The following is a 5,692-nucleotide window of genomic DNA, read 5'->3' on the forward strand; positions in this document are numbered from 1 at the left end:
TAATCTTAAAGGCCTTTCAAAAACTATTTTTTAGGTGGGCTAAAAAGTCATTCATCCCAGCGATGTCGAGACCACCCCACCCCTGCATCTAGGGGCTAGCACCCCGGAGATTTTAGAATATCCAAAAGGATCCTAATGTTTAGACACCCCCAATACCATGTGTTTGAAATGTGTCAAATATACCATGGGCGGGGGTATAGCCCGAAAAAACGACAAACCCCAAATGCTATGTAAAAATCATTCAGGGGTTTTTCTCTAGGTCGTAGGTCTACAAAAGCTCTAGAAACCAGGGGCAATGTTAGAAACGTTTTAGCGACGCTACAAACTTCCCCTACAGCATCCCCCCAGGAATAGTTAACGGACTGAAGCGTTAAAAAGATAATCTGGGAAAACAGTCTAATGGATCTATCGGAAGGTGAGTTCTTGAAATAAATCTTTATATTAGATTTGGTTGTTGTGGGGAATTGTTTGAAAAGCGTGGTATGTTATAGAAATATTAAACAATCATTAGGACCAGTATGCTTACCGTATAACAAGGCAATATTAGCTAAAGTGATTATAGCTTTAATATTGTCGAATGTTTTATAGATTCTGAAGCATTCACGCAGATACTCCGGGGTATAACTGAGCTCGAACCATCCAATGGGGCTCCGGAACAAATTGCAGACAAACAAACGCCTACCCTGAATTGTAAACGTAAGTAAGCTCCAAGAATTCCATACATAAAAATATTTATACCTTAAAAACAAAAAGTGTGGGCATCTTATATTAAAAGTTATTTTATATGTTTACAGAGGACCTAAAGCCTAGAAGGTTAAACGAGGCCCTATGGAGCCTGAACGGTTTCTGCCAAGCATATGACTACGAGACAATTATCCCCTATGACCCGGATGTTTTTACACACAAGCCACGAACACAGGATTTAAACGGCAGGTCAACTCCCCTGGGACAGGACACCGGTGTCCCCCATATTTCTAAACACCAACGGACAATTAGTGCTCAGATCCACAGTTCCGCTTCACCCGAACAATTCTACTTGGCCGATATTCACGAGACCTCGTTCCAAGGACAAGGTATGAATCAATTATATATTATTATTTATAGCGATATTTTATTATTTTATTATTTATATATTTTTTTATGCCGGAATATGTTAAAACAAGGCCTTATATTGTTTTTTTCAGGCTCAACATCTACCGAACCTGCAGATGCTGTAATACTGGCTGAACAAAGACATCAGCCCCTGGTTTCAGAACTTCTTCAGAACAGCCCTCGTCAAAAAAGCCGAGGTATTTAATTAATGTATTGTTAATATATAGGCTTATATCTGAAATGTATTTGGCATTTTTAACATATTTTAGGGTTAATAACCTATTTTTGTATGTATTATTTTTATTTCAGACTCCTCACCGGCTTATAAAGACAACGCACAAACATCGGAGGATGCCCAGACAAGCATCACCGAGGAGGCTCCAAAGACACCAGTCAAGAAAACAGCGAAACCTGATGATTTCAAAGATTTAAATGACATTTCTGAGGTAGACGATTTGATGTTCTGTGAAGCTGCCAACCTTCTTGAATCGGCCAATTCTGTGGGGGCAACAGCAGATTCTGAAATAGACCAAGACCGTTTTTTCAAAGCGTTTACCCTGGGTTTAAAATCACGAAAGGCTCTACTCCAGAGGCGCATGTGTATTCTACTCGAGCATCAATACAGTCAGGATGTGTCATTCTGGCGTAGCGAGCTACCCCGTATGTTAAAAAACATTAGGGCTAAAACAAGCAAATACCGCCGTTAAAAAACACACATGTAAACACACACACACATCCTTAATTAGACAAATGGCGCCCCCTATAGACCTAAGCGAGACAATTGAAACCCTCTTAGCCATGATCCCTACAGAGCTCCAAGATATAGTTAACCATATGAATGATTCGGGGGTAATTGACATAATGACAATAGATGAAAATCTATTATCACAGATTCCCTCTGAACTCATAGACATTATTACACGTATGAATGAGTCAGGGCCTTCCGAGGAAAACATGTTATCACAGATTCCCGAAACCATCATATCTCTAATTACCCAGCTTAACGCGAGCCCTAGGTTTAATTCGGCCCCACATACACCTCTAAGACAGCCTTTAACAACATTGTCCGAAGAGTCTGAAACCCAATATGATGTTTTTGAACAGTTGGACAAATGTCTAGCAAATCTGGAGGGGGGCGGTCTTGAGCTCAGTGTACAGAACGAGAGCCCTAGGTTTAATTCGGCACCCCAGACACCTATAAATCAGCCTTTAACACCAATGTCCGAAGAGTCTGAAACCCAATACGATGTTTTTGAACAGTTGGACAATTGCCTAGCAAATCTGGAGGGGGGAGGTCTTGATCGAAGTGTACATGTTTTGCGCCGAAATAAATTCAACAATATTGAGGTTCGACAGTTTTTCAATTTCGCATGGGGGGGTCAGATTCGGGAATATGCTGTGTTTTACGTAATGCTTATGGACACTTTGAATGAACTGTTAGCTAGAATTAGAGATTATAGCGAACCAAGGGATCTCTTATAGTTGGAAATTTGTGGAGACAGTCTACAGAGCAAGGTATCGCTTATTTTACAGAATGGTGAAGCAGATCTTGAACAATTTGTTAACCTGCTAGAACGCCTTGTTCAGTCAAATTTAAACGTGCTAGCAGATAGGACCCTCGAACTTGTAGTACAATTAGTACGGCAACCACAAGGGGGCGGGGGTCAGAGAAGGAAGCTCGATAGTCTAATGCAGTCCGAAATCATAAGCAATAAAAGGGCCTATCTCATAAACGTTCCCAATCCAGGTAATAAGCTATGTTTTGCCATAGGTTTGGCCCACTTACTCAGCCCCGGATGTACTGATCAAGCCGCGTTACAAAAAGCTCGAGAGCTACAAACTGCGGTGGGTCTCGGTATACAGGATGCTGTGGCTTTCTCAGACATAGTCAAATTTGAAAACTTTCTGAACATCAAGATTGTGGTTTTGTACCACAGTAGGGCTAATGACGCTCTCTTGAAGTTCCAAAATATGCCCGAACCACATCCTAAGACTATGTACTTTTATGTGCAAAATGAGCATTACTATGCCGTAACTAACATCACAGCGTTTTTAGGCGCCCCATATGTCTGTCCCGCCTGTCATACCGGCTACACACGCATGGGGGGGCACTCGTGCCGTTACAACTGTTCAGTATGTCTGGATAAACATTGCCCTATGCAACCGCTAAACTTGACACCCTGTGAGGATTGTCACCGCACATGTCGTTCGGCCTACTGTTACGAAAAACACAAAACTGAAACATGGCATCCCAAGGCATGTAAATCTGTAAGCAGTTGTGACATTAACAAGAAATGTCCAAAATGTCATTGCAATTACAACCTTAAAATAGATAGCCCTAAACCTCATGTTTGTGGAATTATACACTGCCCAATCTGTAAAGGGCCTTTGAAAAGCAGAGACGCGGAAGCGGTTCAAGAAGTAACACATGAGTGTTACATTCAGCCCTTGGCTGAAGATGAACATACAGAGAAATATGTGTTTTATGATTTTGAGACAAATCGGCAATCAGGGGTTCATTTGCCTATTTTTGTGTCCACCATGACTTTCAAGGGTGAAAAGTGGTCGGCCGAGGGACCCAATTGTGCCCGGCTCTTTCTAAAACATTTTAGAAAAGCCCAGTACAGAAACTTCACGTTTATAGCTCACAATGCTAGAGCCTATGACTCCTATCTGCTTCTGAACCCTTTGATACAGCAAGGCGTGGCCCCCAGTGTCATAGCTCAAGGGAGTAAAATATTATGCTTTGTTGACCCCGCCTTCAAACAGAGATACATTGACAGCTTAAGCTTCTTACCCATGAGATTGGCTCAAATGCCAGAGGCCTTGGGTTTTGAAAACTCTGTCAAAGGCTATTTCCCTCATTTCTTCACATCTGAGGAGAATCTACATTATATAGGATCTTATCCATCCCCCGAAATGTACGGGTGTGATCAAATGTCTCCCAAAGAGCGGGAGAGATTCATGACATGGTACGAGACCGTAAGACATGGCACTTTTGATTTCCATAAAGAGATGGAATCATACTGTGACAATGACGTTGTTATACTTCGTGAAGGATGCCTCAGATTCAGAGAAGAGGTAATCAAAGATGCGGGCATTGACCCCTGGAGCTGTACAACTATTGCATCAGCGTGCATGAAAACCTATCGTACACACTATCTAACTCCTGCATCTATAGCTATCCCATCGCCAGACAACTACCGACGCCAATTCAAGGCCTACTCTAGTGGTTCCATTCAATGGTTGGAGTACTTGGCCCAGGATAAAGATATTTTTATCCAACATGCTTTGAATAGGGGGGAGAAGGCTTTTGGGCCTTACCATGTAGATGGATACACACAGATTGACGGGGTTGAGACAGTGTATGAGTACAACGGTTGTTTCTTCCACGGTTGTAAATTATGCTTTGTCCCCCAGGCCTTGTGTGTCCTAACCCAAAAGACTTTTGGGGAAATGTACCAAGAGTTTCAAGACAAACTGAATTCTTTAAAGGCTACTTACGGGTTAAAAGTTGTGGTTTTGTGGGAGCACGAATGGACAGCCCTCAAAAAGGCGGATCCTAGTGTTAAGGCCTTCCTTACCCATTATGACCCTCCAGAGCCCCTGGAACCGCGACAGGCCTTGTTTGGAGGCAGGACCAATGCTTTGACATTGCGTTATGTAGCTCAACCCGACGAGACAATAGGCTATGTAGATTTTACATCCCTATATCCTCATGTAATGAGTTCCTCATTCTATCCTATAGGGCATCCTGAAATTATTCACAGCGACTTTGACGAACCCCAAAATTATTTTGGTTTAATCAAAGCGACTGTCTACCCTCCTAGGGGGCTGTTTATACCTGTGTTGCCTTACAAGGGTCCTAAAGGAAAACTTTTCTTTCCCCTTTGTCGCACATGCAGTGAAAACAACAACCAGGAAAACCCCTGTGATCACTCAGATCAAGAAAGAGCCCTGACCGGTGTATGGGTCACTGTAGAATTCTCTAAGGCTTTAGAGAAGGGGTATCGTGTGGCCAAAATCTTTGAAGTGTGGAACTTTTCCAGGAAATCAGACACACTTTTTAAAGAGTACATCAAAACCTTCTTGAGATGCAAGCAGATGGCTTCAGGCTATCCTGCATCGGTCACAGATCAAGAAAGTAAAGACCAGTACATTCAAGACTACCATGACAGAGAAGGCATACTTCTTGACCCTGACAGAATAGAGGTCAACAAAACCAAAAGAAATGTGTCGAAATTGTACTTGAACTCCCTTTGGGGGAAATTAGCGCAGAGATGCAATATGCTAACAACTTCGATCATTAAAGACCCCGAAGAATTTTTGGAATTTGTTTTTTCGGACCAATACGAAATTTCACATTTTTCCTTCTTGAGTCAAGACATTGCCTTGGTGCAATGGAGGCGCCACCAAAAGTGGGTTCTACCCCCGGGTAATGTAAATGTGTTTCTTGCAGCATTTACCACAGCCTATGGCCGACTTGAACTGTACACCCTCATGGAACAGCTTCAGAGGCGGGTTCTTTACCACGACACAGACTCTGTGGTCTATGTAAGCAAACCGGGGGATTGGAACCCCCCACTTAGCAACTATCTTG

General features: G+C 42.5%; 1 long non-coding RNA gene across 1 annotated transcript; it reads left to right on the forward strand.

Moving 5' to 3' along the window:
- Positions 1 to 987: 987 nt before the first annotated feature.
- On the forward strand, positions 988 to 2,216 carry LOC139539850 (uncharacterized). Its single transcript, XR_011668025.1, has 3 exons — positions 988 to 1,073; positions 1,185 to 1,289; positions 1,402 to 2,216. It is a non-coding gene; the product is annotated as an uncharacterized lncRNA (long non-coding RNA).
- The last annotated feature ends 3,476 nt before the right edge of the window (positions 2,217 to 5,692 follow it).

The sequence above is a fragment of the Salvelinus alpinus genome, chromosome 15, assembly GCF_045679555.1.
Source record: "Salvelinus alpinus chromosome 15, SLU_Salpinus.1, whole genome shotgun sequence".
Classification (NCBI taxonomy): Eukaryota; Metazoa; Chordata; class Actinopteri; order Salmoniformes; family Salmonidae; genus Salvelinus; species Salvelinus alpinus.